We start from the raw sequence: 18,357 nt of genomic DNA on the forward strand, positions 1-18,357 counted from the left end.
TTATTAAAACGACTTCCCAACGATCATATTCCCTCAACTATATTTTATTGTTCGAATAATAAATATTATATACCTATTCCTTTATTATGGGAGAAGTATACTCCAAACAATTATTTATTTCAAACCCGATTAAGCATTAAAGACTATTAATTTCATAGACATAAACTAGTTGAGGAATATTATTTTAAATATTCTTTTACAAGAGTAAACTCATTCGAGGTTTAATTATTTATCGATTATCATTTAATTAATTATTATTTATTAAAGGGTTTATGTATGATTTAAAAATCATAGAACCGGATTTAAATTACTTTCTGATTTCGAAAATCATTCGAATAATTTCAGATCGTCGGAGAATATTATCCCGACTTATTTAATATTTTGAATATAGTTTCAAGGAGAAACATTTCCCCCTTATTTAATTATCTGTTGACAACGGTCAACTCACATCCTTAGTACTTCCTCCAAAAACTTTCGGAAGTACATATATATATAAAGTAAAGCTATGCCTATCAAGAAGCAAAATGCTTGGGGGAACTTCGATGTGGTTCGAGTTCTCGAGATATCATAGGATCTCCTAAAGGACAAGGGAGGGGTAGGATCCAAGTACTTCATGTATTGGATAGACTATTGGTACTGTAGGAGACAGTACAATATGTACCTACGGACCTGCAAAGTATGTGTATACCCGAAATGAGGACAAATAACCCGTATGTGGCAAGGGTGATAACCGGGAAACGAAGGTGTCATCCTTCTACTAGTAGAAAAGGTTACTTTTATCACAGTACGACTGATCATCGTATGCGGTGGCTCCAACGATTGTCCTAATTCTTCCAATTGGAATTGTGATGCAATACCGTAACCCAAGCCTAGGTGCTGGGTTTACTTTTAAGGTATTCGCAGGATAATAAAATCCATTAAAGTATTGTTTTCATAAGAAGGTGTGTATCACCAAGGAAAACTAATTTCGAATAAAACATAATTATCATATATGATGTTTTACGTAAGTTATCATACAGTCATCTACATACTGTACATTATTATGCTGGGCATTATAGCTCACACTTATTTTCTTAAATTGACACAACACAACAGTGAATCAAGATGCCTGCCATGAGAACCATAGCCAGGAAACGGGTAGGAAATGGCCAGTTGTTTCGTAGATTGTTTGGTGTTGTACCATAGGTAGTCTGAATAAGCTGGATTAGTTTTTAGTTATTTTTAGTTCGGCTTATTGATAAGTATGACTTATGTAAGGTAATAAACAAGAAACGTATATTTGTCCGACAGACTAGCCTTACTTAAAGGTTACTCCCCGGTATGACTTAATCGCTTTTAAGTTGTAATAATTATCACTTGATGGTTGAATTACTCTAGTTATGAATGGTTCATTTCCAAGACAATAACCTGTAAGTGTGTGTGTGTGTGTGTGTGATAAGTGTGGGGTCATGAAGCGTGAGTATTTATATATTATAGTGTGATTTATGTGGTTGTAGTAGTTTAGATGGCGTGGCCTCCAAGATTCCTGATCCCGAATTTTGGGATCTATTATTTCTTTCCACTACTCCATTTTGTTATGGAGTTCTTGCTGCTAAAAACTCATGCATAATCCCATTCTCTTCACAAAATGCTCTCATAATAGAGTTCTTGAACTCAATTCCATTGTCACTCCTAATTCTTCTAACTTTGAAATCTGGATGATTGTTGACTTGCCTTATGTGATTGATGATGATTTCACTAGCCTCATCTTTAGACTTTAGGAAATATGTCCAAGAGAACTTTGAGAAATCATATACAATTACTAGGCAAAATCTTTTCCTTGAGATGGACAACACATTGATTGGTCCAAACAAATCCATGTGTAGCAATTACAGAGGTTCTTCAATTGTTGAATCAAGCTTCTTCCTGAATGATGTTTTAATCTGCTTTCCTTTCTGGCAGGCATCACACAGTCCATCCTTAGAAAACTCCACTTGAGGAATACCTCTAACCAGTTTTTTCTTGACAAGCTCATTCATGATCTTGAAGTTTAGATGGGACAGCTTCTTGTCCCACAGCCAACTTTCATCTTGACTTGCTTTACTGAGAAGACAAGTGACAGATTCTGTATTTGATGTGTTGAAGTCAGCTAGGTACATATTTCCTTTTCTCACTCCAGTGAGAACCACTTTGTTGCTCCTTTTGTTTGTCACAATACAGGCTTCTGAATTAAAGGTTACTGAATTGCCGTTATCACAAAGCTGGTTGATACTCAACAAATTGTGCTTGAGACCATCCACTAAGGCAACCTCTTCAATGATGACATTATCTTTAGAAATCAAGCCATATCCCACAGTATAACCCTTGCTGTCATCCCCAAAAGTAATACTTGGGCCAGTTCTCTCCTTGACCTCTGTAAGCAGGGTAGAATCTCCAATCATGTGTCTTGAACAACCACTATCCAAGTATCACAGATTCTTTTTGTTTCCCTGCACACATCAAAACCAAATCAAGTTGATTTTGGTACCCAAGTTTCCTTGGGTCCTGCCTTGTTAGCTTTCTTCTTTTGTTCCTTAGGTTTGATCTCATTTGACTTGGGGATATCGGATTCATGCTTAGTCATTTGAGTTGGACCTTTGAAACCAGTCATTAAAACAGAATTACCATGCACATTTTGATTAACAGGAAAAGGCATGTTGTTTGCAAAGATGTTATTTTAGTAGGGCATGCTAAATGGCATTTGAGGCATACTAAATGTAGCATAATAAGGATTAGGTGCAAATGACATATTAGCAAATTGTGCATTCATATTCTGTGCAGATATAGCATTCATAGGCATAGAAGGCATGGCATTCATGTTGGGAAAAGAAGATGGTACAGATATAGGAGTAGACATAGCAAGTTTACAATTAACAGAAAGACGATTAATATTACCACATTTAACACAGATTTTTCTTGGAGCATATGTATTAGGTGTGTATTAGGTGTGTAGTTGTTATGTTTGTTAATCCCTACTTTCCCATTTCTATTATTTTTCTTTTTAGTTTCTGTTTTAACCTCAATCTTTTCTAATATGTCATTCAATTGCTTGATAGACAGATGGCCAACATTCACTTTCTTCTCCTTCTTCACTTGACCAGATTCTCCTGGAACAAAGTTTTTGGAAACTGATCCATATTTTTCATTTAACTTAACAAGCATGGTTTTGCTCACAGGTTTGCTCACAGCCGACGAATGAGGATTTATGTCACTCGACGGATAATCCTTTTGATTATCTGATGGATTGCTCTATTTCAAGCTCATAAGTTTTCAGGATGCCATATAGTCTCTCCAAGGTAAACTCCTTGTAATCCTGAGAATTTCTCAATGAGACTGTCATTGGTTTCCATTCCTTTGGAAGAGATCTAAGGAACTTGAGATTGGTGTCTTTTGTCTGATAGTCTCTTCCATACAACTTCAGAGCATTTAGTAGCTTTTGAAACCTACTAAATATGTCAGTGAGAGTTTCACTGTCTTCACAATGAAAGTGCTCATATTGCTGAATTAGCAACTGCATCTTATTTTCTCTAACTTGCTCAGTACCATCACAGATAATTTGGATGGTGTCCCAAACCTCCTTGGCTGTCTTGCAATTGATGATGTTGTCAAACATGTCACCATCAACTCCATTGAATAAAATATTCATGGTCTTTTTATCCTTCCTGACTTGCTCAATATCAGGATCTGACCATTTATGCCTAGGCTTGGGGACTGAAGGCTCATTGCCAGTAGCAGCTCTCATGGGAACATGAGGACCTCTCTATATGCAATCAACATAGGCCTCATCTTGAGAAAGAAGATGTAGGTGCATCTTCACCTTCTAGGGATGATAATTGTCTTTATCCAGAAATGAAATTTTGACTCCAACATCCTTCTTGTTCATCTTGCTATTTTGTTGTGATCTTTAGACTCTTTGTACTTCAAGAGCTTGCTCTGATACCAATTGTTATTCCCTAACAATACAACAAGAATTATAGAAGGGGGGGTTGAATGTAATTCTGGCTTCTTTTTTAGATTTATGAAAAATGGTTCTAGCTCAATTTATATCTAACTGTTTGATTTGCAAACTGCGGAATACAGAGTTAAGTTAATCAAACATAAAGTAATAAAAACTCAGGTCTTTAAAAATTTCTGGTGGATTTGAATGTATTCACCAGAGATATACATATATATAAAGAGAACCCTGTGAAGCTTGAATATCTTACAGCTGCTTTACAAGTGAACAAACAAAACTACAGAGAAATGCTACAGGATACAGCTTACAAATGTTTCTCTGAAAATGTGTTTTCTTAGTCTATTTGTTGTTATTGTTCTAATTGCTACACTTGGTTTATATATCACCAAGTTTACATGGTAATAAGACAAGATAATAAAACAAAACCTATCAAGTCTAACTTCATGCTGCTTCACTACTCTATTCCAGCATCTTTGAATATCTTCAATATAGCATGGAAATGGTAATGCTTCTTTGTTCTCAAAACCCTGCTAAACAGGCTGCCACATTCCTTTTGCAAACACTCAATGCATGTGACTGTCTTGTCACTATCAACAGATATTTTAATTGATCATCCGTCAGGTACATGCTTGTTATCCGTTGGGTAGCCTCGTTGATCATCCGTTGGGTAGCTTTGTTGATCATTTGTCGGGTAGCCATTTATTACTTAACTCCATTTCATTTGTGCAGAATTACAAGACATCTTATATTTACATTTAATCAACCTATTATGCACATCTACTAGCAGTCTACATGATTCATAAGCTACTACATAATCTATACAAAGTTGTTTGCAGAAATGTGCTACAGTACTTATTATTACATAAGCTACTCACCCGGTGGATATCAATTAGTTATCCGTCGGGACTATATTGAATCATCCGTCAGGACTATAATTGATCATCCGTCGGGTGCTACAAAATTCACTAAGTTAAATATACTAAGGTGTTTTGTTTAGCTTATCATCAAGTACACAACATATTCCTAACAATATATATATATATCAAGAGAACCCTGTGAAGCTTGAATAGCTCATAGCTGCTTTATAAGTGAACAAACAAACTACAGAGAAATTCTACAGAATACAGCTTACAAATGTTTCTCTGCTAAAAATGTGTTTGCTTAGTTAGTTTGTTCTACTAGCTACACTTGGTTTATATATCACCAAGTTTACATGATAATAAGACAAGATAATAAAACAAAACCTATCAAGTCTAACTCCATGCTGTTTCACTACTCTATTCCAGCATCTTTGAATATCTTCATAATAGCATGCAATTGGTAATGCTTCTTTGTTATTAAAACCCTGTTAAACATGCTGCCACATTCTTTTTACAAACACTTAACGCATGTGATTGTGTTGTCACTGTCAACAGATATTTGAATTGATCATCCGTCGGGTACATGCTTGTTATCCGTCGGGTAGCCTTGTTGATCATCCGTCGGGTAGCTTTGTTGATCATCCGTCGGGTAGCCATTTATCACTTGACTCCATTTCATTTATGCAGAATTACTAGACATCTTATATTTATATTTAATCAATCTATTCTGCACATCTACTAGCAGTCTACATGATTCATAAGCTACTACAAAATCTATACAAAGTTGTTTGCAGAAATGTGCTACAGTACTTATTATTACATAAGCTACTCACCCGGTGGATATCAATTAGTCATCCGTCAGGACTATATTGAATCATCCGTTGGGACTACAATTGATTATTCGTCGGGTGCTACAAAATTCACTAAGTTAAATCTACTAATGTGTTTTGTTTAGCTTATCATCAAGTACACAACATATTCCTAACAAGCTTGAACATTGTGGAGTTCAAATGGTGATAACTGCAAGCTTTGGTTAGCATCCAAGCTGGAGTACCTGTAGTGGAACTAGGGCCTGCAGCTCCCCCTAAGTTCATGCCAGCTTCATCAATATCTTCCCTATTTGACTCATCACAAAAGGCGTCACCAGAATCATACTTAAAATCATCACCTATTGTAGGTGGAAGAGATTTGATTACATCCTTTACTCTTAGCATTGAAGTTGTAGTATGTACTAGATTGAGAATCCTCTTTGCTTCCTCATTGCCCTGAACAGCCAATATTTGGTAGGATGTAACGGGATGAGTAAATGTCTCAGCATCTAGTGAAATAGAATCTATAACAGCCATGTATTCTTGTTGATATAGTCTGTTCCTTTCTACCTCATTGACATTCATTGACTCACTTGCAATGGTTTCCAAACTTATTTCTCTTATACATGCTTTTCTCTCATTTTCTCTCTCTTTTTGCATCAAGGGCTCCACTTGGCTTCCCACCCTCACACCCTTACCTTCGCCATCTAAGGAGAGACTCCCCTCACTTACTTTTACCATGCTAGAAGAAATAGCATGTGGAGATTCACTCATTTCCTCTCCTTTTGCCTGAAAGCAACTCAGCCTCTCACTCAAGTCACTCTCTTCCCTCAAACCTAGGAGTGATTGTACAACTACTAAGTCATCTATACTTATAACAATTTTAGAGATTTCAGGTGGTACAGTGAATGTCAATGGATAAGTGATATCCGTTAAAGTAGCAGTCGTGAGTATCAACAGATGAATGTTGTTAAGCTTATCTGTCCGAGGGACAATCACTTATCAACAGATGAGGAATATCCGTCGAAGAGGTAGAAATAAAAGATTTATAAGTTGAAACTATGGTTGAGTCTGTGGAGATTAATTTTAGATTTTTGTGCACAGACTCATCATTGGTTTTAGAAAGAAAGGGCAAGTGAGCCAACAAATCATCAATAAGATGATGCTCACTTGCTTTAGATTTTGGCTCCTCCAAGAATTTTAAAGATGGAGAATCAGGAATTGATGTGTTTATCATATCCACATCGAGTGAGTTTGTGGGAGAATCGTGTGTGTGTGTGTGGTATATTGATAATGAGAGATTTGGATGTGACTCCATATTTATTGGAGCGACATCAATATGATTTTGAGATGGTGCAGTAAATGAGCCTTTGACTTCAGTTTGCACTGTGTGTGTATTCTGTGACTTCCCCATTGGTTTTAATTTCTTCTTTCTAATATAAGTTTGAGTTAGGTCTGTTTCCCTTCCCTTTTTAGCATGTGCTCCTGGTTGAGAGCTTGTTTCAATAGTTACACCCTTTTGGGAGGATGTAACCAGTAATGAGCTAATTTCCTTATTAAGCACCATAGTTTGTTGGGAGACTGTGGTATGGATGGTTTGGGTTACTCATACCTCACCCTCCTTATCCTTGGGGTTTCTTTGATGTTCACCCCTTCCCTCACCCACCTTACTACCCTGAGCACTCCCCTCAAGTGAAGTGGTAGTTGTTACAACTGATGTCTTTTGAGAGACAACAGAGGTTGGCTTCTTAGACTTGGATTTTGATTTAGGCTTTGTGTTACTTGGGTAGGCATCTGTTTGGTCACTATCACAAATGTCGTTGCCATATTTGAAGTTGAAGAAGTAATGGGTGTAGAAGAGATTGCAGCAGAAATAGTTACCTCAGTTACATGTTGTACCTCAAAGATTGGAAGATAGTTGAGAGGCACTTCATTGTTGAGGTTGTTCCTGCTCAAATCTTCAAGAACTCTCTTTTCTTGAACCTAACAAGCAAGCTTGTTGTTTGGGTTCTCAATTACAAGGTCCTCAGAAACGAAGTTAGCTAACATCATCAAGAATCTAGTATAATATACATTTCTAGGCCTTTTCTTAATATCCCCTAATTTATACCCTAACTCTAGCATGACATAATTACTGAAGTTAAAATACTTATCAGTCAGGAGCATGTAAAGCAACTTAAGCTGAGAAGAAGTGATAGCATCAAAATTACTAATTTTGCCTGAAAACACTTTGATAAAAGAATCACACATAAACCTCCACTATTTCCTAAGACTCATTCTCCTAATATTACCTAAACTAGTAGTTTCAAGAGAATAGCCCACAGGATTGAGCAAGTTGACCACATCAGTGTCAATGTGTGCAACAGTTGTATTATTTTCAGGTATTTTGAAGCAAGATTGAATAACATCTGAGTTAACACTATAGTTGGTACCTTTGAGAGTAAAGGTAATTGACATGTATGAGGAATTGAAAATAGCAGATGACCAAAATTTCTCCACAACTTCGTAGAAGATCACCGGAGACTCGAGCATAGAATATTTCAATTTACAGTTGCTAATGAAGTCCATCATCTTGTGAAAGTCTTCAGATTTAACAACACTCTTGTCCACAAGTACGACGAAGTTATTTTTCTCATAGATGAACCCAAACTGAGACATTATTTTGACTACAGGTGCCATTGTTGCTAAGTATGCAGTTACAGAAAGAGAAAGGGGTTTTAAAGATAAAGAGAGTAAAAGTTGCTAAGTAATTCAGAGAGAGATAAAAGTGAAGTATAAAAAATAAATTGGGCTTTTATACTATCTTTGGAAAAGATAAACAAGTAAAAATAAAATAAAGTATCCAATGATATTTGCCAAAAATAACCGTTTAAAAATAAAGCAGACTGTAGAAATTCCAAAACTTACCCATCGACATATACATACACACTTTAAGTAAAGTCGACAGCTAGGGTTTAGAACTAACGACTATGATTGAATCAACTCAACGGATATATTATATATTATATTATATATTTATAGCGGTTTGCGGTTGCGATTCGACTTTTGTGATTATTTAAAAATCAAATCCTCAGTCAATCCACGAATATGCGGTTAATATAATTTTAAATCGCATTCGATCCGTATTTTACGGTTATCCGCAAAGAGCAGTGCGATTGCGATCGGTGCGAGCAATTTGTGCGATTGAGCGGATTAGCTGTACAGCCCTACCAAATACCTCTCGTACGGTTGACACATTTAGAGCTTCAAGAGATACAGGATTTCGTGGCCAACAGACGAATTTCAATAGACACATGAAAAGATGGATCTAGGAATTGTTTTAATGCATTTTCAGCCATTGTATCCTTTATCACAAAATTGATTGACGCTCAGAAGATTATGCTTTAATCCTTCCACAAGAGAGATGTTCTCAATTATGACATTTCCAATTTCCAAATTACCATATCTCATATTAATCCTTTGTTGTCATCTCCAAAGGTAACTATAGGGTCAGCTTTCTCAACCACACACATGAGCAGGGACTATTCACTTGTCATGTGTCTAGAACACTCGTTGTCGAGAATCCATATTATCTTTTACTTTCATATCTTATCCTGCAAACATAGATTGATTAACAAGACTTTGGTACCCAAGCTTGCTTGGGTCCTGAAGGTTTAGGAGTAGAAACAAGATCAACATTTGATTTAAACTTAACAGGCTTAACTTTCATTTAGATTGTTTCCTTTTTAGTGTTATTGTTGTCAGACTTAGAGACTGGAGGTACTATAGTTTTTGCATGTGTGCTCATTACTCATGCTTGTCTTAGTGTTAGTACAAGTGCTAGCAGTTGCATTAAAAGCTTTTAAATACTCAGACATGGTAACAAATACACATGGCATACAACCAGCTACGCCACAGGGCTCATGAAAACTAGGCATGTTAGGCATGTAAGGCATACTAGAAGATGCAATATATTCTTCTTTAACCTTTCTGCATGCATGTGTAAGCTGTGCATCAGAATTACATTTATTACACAATTTTCTAGATGCAGATGAGGAAGATGCAAAATTAGAATTCTTATTCACACCTACTGTAATATCCCATAATTTCAGATATTATTATTATTATTATTATTATTATTATTATTATTATTATTATTATTATTATTATTATTATTTGAAGTTGTTTATATGATTTTAATGTGAATTTTAGTGAATTATATGATAATTGGAATTGATGTTTGGATGTTTATATATGATATTCTTTGAGTAGACTAATTTTTATATGTCCAGAATAAAATATAGATAATTGTGATATTTTTCTGGTAATTTTTGGACTGTTATATGATTTTATAATGATTTATAGATTTAATAATTATTTTCTGAGTAAATACAAAACTATTTTATAAAGCCAGGAATCGTCCAACTTCAACCATTTTTGCATTTTTTACAACACGGAACTCTTCGGAAAACTCTTTCCTAACCTAATTTGATTATTCTGAACATTTTTCGTGTTGTAACTTTTTATATCTGGATTACGGTTTGACCCGTACACGTCCCGGCGTACAATTTTCGATACGATAACCGTTTTGATAAAACAACAAAACCCGTAGTATCGAAAGACCGGATATTATTACATTATTTTCGTATAAAATATTTTATAAGAAGCTCGGTTTTGATAATTATCCAAATCTGGTATAAAATTGTATCGTTTTATAGTCACTTAGCGGCTAAGTAATTTATTTTCGGTTCCGATATGATCCAATAGGATACTGGTTATGTGTTTTAAATGAATCGATCCGTAATTTGGACGCGTGTTTATTAGCATCTTTATCGAGGTACTCGTTTTATCTCGTTTTATGTGCGTTGAATGCATTTTACATGTTTTCGGGGGTTTTATGTTAATTTAAGTATTATTTTTATTTTTCAAAAATAAATGGACCAGGACCCCACCGGGAAGTCAAAGCCCACAAAATTCGTGTTTTCATTTTTACAGAATTATACATATTTCAAATACTCATTATGGTTGCATTTTTGAATTATTCGCAATTTTTGGGAAATTTTGACATTAATTTTGTATTTTATTACTTTTAAAATTATTCCCCGTAATTAAAATTTTAGGGCTTAATTATCTTAATTATGGGAATAAAAACACTCTTAATTGATTTTGGGGTATTTATTTTTCAGAAAATATAAATAGTCTGTTAATCCTTTTTATTTCATTTTATTTTCATTAAAAACAAAAACCAAGAACAAAGTGTGGGGGTAAAATTTCTTCAAGAACATAAATTTAATGATTTTAGGAGATTGGTTGATCCTCTGTTAAAGCTCTACATACCAAAACAATCCTCTCAACGAGTCCGTCATTTTGGTACCAATTTCATTAAATGCGGATCGTACGAGTTGATCGGTACCAGACATTGGAAAAATGAAATAGAATGGTATTGGCTATCTGGCTTCTAGCAATCGTAGGAGCAGCACATCAGTGAATTGTCGAAAGGAAAGACATTGATGCCATAAGATGTCAGAAAGAGGGATTGTGTTATTGCGAGTGTGACTAACTGCTAAAAACCAAAGGCAAGTATTTCTATCATCACTTATTGTTCAAGTGATATATATTTTGAATCTTATTATGCAAATATTGCTTTCCCTATTCTCAGTTCAGAATAGATAAATGTTTTACATATCGCTGAATTAAAATGCTTATCATGCAAGTACCCTCTGTTATTCTATGTTCAGAATAGTTAAATGTTTTACTTATCAAATTACTGGATTTATAAACATTTTGGATTTTTGAGAAAGATGATTTTGTTGGGAGTATTCCTGCCCAAGTGAATGGGGGGATAAAATTATTTAGGATGTTGATTGAGTCGGCTCCTTTTCAAGAAAAAAGTTTTAAGATTTAAATGGTTACTGGTTACAGCGTAGGTGATCGAGATATCGGTCCAGCTGTAATATCTTGCAAGGCGAATATATGCCTTTTCTGGCGCCCTATAGGTACAGTATGGCTGCGGGATACGGGTAGTACCTATATTTACAGTATGGTTGTGGGATACTGTTGTTGTTTCGTGACTGATGATCAGAAACATCATGAAATATAATTGGTTCCAATCTAAACTGTTGTTTCTAAATTATTTTGATAATCATAGAATAAATGATTTATCAACCGTCTCTGTTTTGAATAAAAGGTGAAATGCAGTTTTAATTCAGTTTCTGATTTATGCTGATACTTTCTTTGTTGTTAAATATAAAAGGTGGTATTAATATAGATGATTGGTGTTGACTTCAGTATGGGATGTTGTGAGCATCAAAGTTCGTATTGATATAAGTTCGTATTGATATCTAATTTGATATGACAACAAAATGAGTATTAATATCAAGAGTTTGGTTTTGAATAAAGTTTATGATTCAATTCCATAATTATTGTTTCATTTTATGTGTTTACGATATTTCCGTAAACACTATTTTACGAGTTTTATTCCCGTCAAGATTCAAAGTATTGCTGAAGCATTTCAGTCGAAAATATCAAGAAGAGTTTTGAATACAGTGAGAAATAATTATCCGTTTCTTTAATAAATTTTCTATTTCAGCAATTATGATTTTAAATATTCTGCTCTAATGCAGATGTCGGTTTTATATCAAAAGACCCTATATATGATTTAATGAACTTGTTGAGCATTTCTTCTGCTCATACTTGCCTGTTTTTAAATTTAACCTCCAGTGAGTATTAGCTTGCGCTGTGTAGCCGCGTATTTCGAAGAAGCAAATAAAAAGCTCTTGGAAGGTGGTTGGTCCAAGGTTTGCGGTCTAGTGTAAGTTCTGTTATGAAAAGTTGTTTATATTATATTATAGTTGTGTATTTTATAGTTGGGACTAGTATACTTCTTTTCGAAGTTATACTAGTGGGTTTAGTTTGGAGTTGTAAAGTATTGAATAGAGTTTTAAAAGAAAGTGAAAAATTATTTATGAAATTTGGAATTCTTATTTCTAGAACTATAACCTTAAAAGATCTTGGATTAATTGGGGTCATAGATGTTAAATATCTTCCGCTGGCATTTATTTATTGATTAAACAGGTTAATTTGGATTGAGATTTCATTGTGACGACCAAATCCTTTGACCCCAGATTTGGGGGCGTTACAGGTTGGTATCAGAGCTGAGGTTATAGTACACTAGAAACGAGAGTGTGTAGGAGTTTGTATATCTATGTGAGGACGCTTGAGCTCATATCGAGTTCCTGTTGGACTATTGGATATAGTACCAACAAATAAGCTAAGATAGGTGCATTCGTTTGAAAGGGTTGTGCTAAGCTGGAAAAAACTCCTGGCAGCTGCAAACTTTATTGTGGAATCTTCCGAGGCTACTATGATTCAACGACGATGAAGATTATCGATATCCTTAGAACATAAAGAAGTGTCTAGAATCGGATGACGCGTCAACAGAAGAGTTCAAATAGAATATAAGTATTCAGACTTTGGCAATACATTCTCTTTCTATAACTTCTTTTAACTTCTCTCAAAAAGGGATATCTGTTAGAGGATATAATCCCTAACACCCGTTTAATCATTTTATGCCAGAATCTTGTTTTCTGGATTCCATTTCCTCCAGAAATATCAGCTTTGAAATCTTTTCACTTTTATTCACTTGATTTTGAATTCCTTTCATATTCTTTTACTCTGACCGAGATGAACAACCCTAACTATATGGGAGACAAGGTATACCTGTCTGTGTGATAGGAGTTGGATGGGACACCATCACTTGTATGTGTTGTGACTACAAGAAGGTTAACAACCTTCAGTAGTGTCTTAATTTGGACACGCAATATCATGTTCATTTGATCATATTGATCTCTCAGTTATTCTTTTATTTCAATAATACCTTTTTCTCAAATTCATATTTTGGTCCCGTTATGATATGAAATTCTTTTCTCTTTGAAATTCCATGATTTTATCATCTCAAACATTTGAAGGTATGCCAATAAGGTTAAGCTGAGTTATCTTTGTCAAGTCCAAGCAGGACTTTTGGATGGGATTACCAATAGCAGCAGTGGACTGCAATGCGATTAAAATATCAATGGCCTATTACGAAGTCAGTCTATTTTTTTATTCTCTCTGTTTATCTCTCTATCTCTCTTTCTTTTTCTTTCTCTCTATCTTTCTCTTTATTCTTCTTTCTCGCAATCAGTAAAAGTGATTCTATTGAGAAATTGGTCAAAGGATGTGGATGAAACAATGTTGCAGAGTGAAGCTCCCGTGGTAACTGTGTGGTATAAGGAATTGCAGTGTTATTGGAAATTTTGAGAAAAGTTACATATGCAAGATTGGGAAGTTGGTTAGAAGACCTTTAGTGCTTTCTTCTGCTGATTCCGAGGACGGCATCCTTATAAGGGGTGTTAGGTCACACACACTGTAGAGGGGGTGAATACAGTGTATAGTACAATCAAATCGAATTCTAATAGCACAAGTAATAGAAAACAGACTTTATTCAAAGCAATAAATTCTGTTACAGTATGGAACTGTCCTCTCTCAGTGATGAACAAATATCACGAGAGCTGCTAGGGTTACAATGAATAATATTCCCGATAATGATAGCACTTATAGTGTAAACCCTATGTCTGTGTTTATATACTACACAGTTACAAGATAATCGCTAATTGATATGGAATATAATTCTGCTTCCTAAAATATATCAATCAGATATCTTTTCTTCCAAGTATTCTATTCTTCATAGAATTCCTTCTTCATGCATATCTCTTCTTACATTTGTCTTGATCTTCTTTTCCTTAAAATCAGCTGCCTTCCTTATCTGAATGTTTCCTTTAAGTCCTGATATTATCTTCTGATAAATATCTCCAGAACCTTAAGTACTGATAACTTAAGTTCTGACTTCAGTATAAGTGCTGATTTCAATTAATTACTGATTTGTCTTGTTTAAGTAAGATCTGAAAACTAAACATAAATCATATTAGTCATGACATTATCAAATATATCTAACAATCTCCCCCAACTTGTAAATTAGCATAATATACAAGTTTAACAGATATTTGATGATGTCAAAAACATTAAGTACAAATGCATGAGAATTAGACTATATAACTACAACTTACAGTCCTTAAAGCTTTACCAACTTTAACTACTGATAACAACTTCAGTCTGTATTCATATCAGAATTTGAGCAGTTGTAGATCTTGACTTGGCTTCACTTTCTGATCTCTCTGATGTCAGGAGTTGTTCTGAGATAATTCTTTAACAAACATCTCTCAGCATATCTGAGTTCATCAATCATCCTCCTTTTAGCATCTTTAAGTTCTGCAGAATCTTCACCAGTTTGGAAGATAGCAGCCCTGAGATCATTAATTCTAGCTTTCCTTATGTCCTGATCCAGTCTGATCAAATACGCCTTGTCAGACTCAAGATTGAATTCTACAGCCTTATAACCCAGAAATGTAGTTATAATCTTAGCAGAGTTAGGCTTCATCTCAACAATATCACCATTGTGATCTCTGTACTTTGGAAGATATGTGCTATCAGACTTTACATAATAAAGCCTTTTCTGTCTCTGAATTTTATTCTTCAAATAGTTTGCAGCACTTTCTGTTATTCTGTCATTCACTTGAAGTAAGAATAATACATGTTCCAATTCTTCAAAATACTTCAGTGGAATAGCATTTTCCCTTATATGATAAACCCTACCATCTGTCATGAAGTACAACAAGATGTGTTCTTTCAAGTAGGTATGGTAAACCATCTGTATAGATTCTAATTGATTCAATCTTTCAGGAGTTGCTCCAATACCTGGTTCACTTAAGGAAGTTGGATCATTGGTTGTGTTCTGTACTCTCTTTTATCAGCACTACCCAATCCAGATTTATCTCTTGCTTTCTTTCCAGTAACCACTCTTGCTTCAAAACCACTTGCAGCAGTCTTCAAAGGTTGAGTCTGTTTGGCTTTGGTGAATCCTGGTAGGAGTAACTTTGAAGGTTTAACATGAGCAATGTCAGAGGTTTCCTTTGATTTATCTTCTGATATCAAGTCAACTTGAGCTATGTCAGAGGTTACTTGCTTCTTTGTAATATCAGAACTAACTATATCTTGACTCTGAACAACTTGAGCCATGTCAGAGGTTGTCTTAGAAATCTTCCTTGAAGTCAGAGTAAGATCAGCATCCTCAACAATAATTTATTCATCCACAGGAGGCACATAAACCTTTATAGGTTCACCAACTTTTTCTTTGCCCTTGGACCTTGGATCTATCTGCAATTGTGATTTAGCCTTGATTTCTTCAGGATTTATCCTTTCTTTTATCACAATACCTTTGGCCTTTGGAAGTTTCTTTTTACCAACAGAAGCTTCAGATTTAGAATTGACTTTTTCTGACTTAAGTCTAGCTTCTTCTTCCATCAGACTCTCAAAGTCCATTCCTGGATTTTCCTTAAGAAATAACTGTCTTGATAATTCTTCATCAAGATCCAAAAGTTCATCAGAACTTATCCTTTTACTAGTATCAGAAGTAATTCTTTTTCCAGTATTAGAACTTGTTCTATGACCTATAGCTTCAGCTCTTCTTGATGAGAAACCACTACCTTGACCATGACCTCCACCCATTCAAGAGTTTCCCTGGTCATCTTTTTCATCATCCTTCCCCTTTAGTGTCTTAACAGTTTTGCATTTGGACTTAATTACCTTCTCCCTCTTTTTGGCATCAGCAGGTAAGAGAAGAGAGACAAGCAATTCCACTGAGGATTGGATTTCATCGAGTTGAGATTGCTGAAAAGCTTGATTCTTCAAAATATCATCAATCTGAGACTGTTGCTTCTCTTGGGTCTTCTCAATGTAAGCAACTCTGTCAAAGGTAGGTTGGAAGAAATTTTTCTTGTCAATTTTCTTAACCGTTTCTTGCTTGAGCAATTCTTCCTGAATTTTATGTAACTCTGCATGAGTTGTTGAATATAGACCTTGCAGATGTCTAGTACTCAATGCAGTGACTCGAAGCTGTGTCTTGAAATCATCATTAATTAACATTTCATCAGCTTTTGCCAAGTGCTCAGCAAGAATCTTTTCAAATGAAACAAAGGTAACTGAGTTCCATTCCTTAGTCCACTCCTGTCCTCTAGGAGTTTCACTCCAAGGTACTGGTGCTTCTCCTCTAACAAACTTCTTGACTAGTTCAGATTTAGAAACTGTCTGTTGAGGTGCATGTCCTGAAGGACCAGCTTCATCAGCATCTGCATTTATAGCAGCATCACCAGTAGCATCAGCATTTGCAGCATCAGAACTGACAGAATCTGCATCTTTTATTAAAAGAACAGTATGAGAAGCAATTGAGACTTCAACATCATCCTCTAAGTACTGATCTGCTTCCAAATCTGATCAACATCCATAGTTTGATGCTCACCTATATTCTGATCATCAACATCCATATGCAGAGAAGGTGTTGCAGACAATTCTGGAGTTTTATTAGCATCAATAAGTGGTGTTGTTGATGGATTTATTATTGTTGGAGCTTCTAAATAGAGAACCTCAGGCACAACTAGATTGTGAATATCAATTTCAGCACTTGTGCCTGGGTCTTCAGTAGATACTGGTTCATAAATAGGAGACACAGGTGGTGTAGTTGCTTTATCTGTAGCAGCTTCCTGAGGTGGTGATAATGGAGGTGTAGAAACAGTAGCTGTAGCAATTTCTGGCTCTTTTGAGATCAGAGATTCCTGATCTCCTTCCGTAGCTGCTTCATCCTCATCCTCTGAAACTGGCATGTGAGCTCTCTGTTTCTTGTATCTCTTTGAAAATGGAGATTCCTTGGGAGTTTGAACATAAGACATTCTTCTAAGCCTTTTGAGAAGCTTAGATCCCCCAATACCAGTATCCTTCTGAGAAGAGACTTTCTCAACTTCTTTCATGACAGGTTTTGAGACAGGAACATGTTCCTCACTATCTGACTCATCTCTCAGAACAATCCTCCTTCTATTTTGTGGTGTCTGAGGTACAGTCTTTGTCCTTTTGGGCTTGGAAGATGAAGGCTTCACAGTATATGCTGATGATGAAGGTTGAGGTAGCTGTGAAGTTTTTAGATATGTTCTGACATAAGGTTGAGTAGAGTGAGGGGTATGTGTGGTATGTTCTGATGGTTGTTGAGTTGTCTGGGTGGTGGTGGTGGGTTGTACATCAGGGTAAACAGATCTGTAGGTTAGAGGATCAGCATTTACCAAGATCTGTTTTACAGACTGAGGTATCTGTAGGGGTCTAACCACCTTTTTCTTAAGGTCAGTATTTACCAAGTCATTAAAAGCATGTTTTGCATGTTTAAAAGGTGGAAATAAAGAACTGGCTGGTTGGGGTTCATTAGCACAGCAAAAGGTATATATAAGCTGACAGAATCTAGCAAAGTAAACTACATTTCTATCCTCTGTCATCCTATCCCCAATAAAACCTAGCACAGCACTTGCAATATCAAAATGAGTTTGGTGAATAATAGCATACTCGATGTGCTGACTCATGATTGGAATGGCATCAAAGTTGGAACACTTATTGCCAAATGCTTTAGTGATGCAGTCGAAGAAAAAGCTCTATTCCTTTCTGATATGTGCTCTTTTCAACTGTCCAAGCTTGGCCAAACTCTTCTCATACCCCAAATTGGCCATGAGCTGCTGTAGAACTGGTTCCTCCGCTGTTGAGAAAATGCAACCAACTGGTAAATGTAGAGCATTGCGAACTGCTCCAGGAGTTACCACATGCTCAA

The sequence above is a fragment of the Apium graveolens genome, chromosome 8, assembly GCF_009905375.1.
Source record: "Apium graveolens cultivar Ventura chromosome 8, ASM990537v1, whole genome shotgun sequence".
Taxonomy (NCBI): domain Eukaryota; kingdom Viridiplantae; phylum Streptophyta; class Magnoliopsida; order Apiales; family Apiaceae; genus Apium; species Apium graveolens.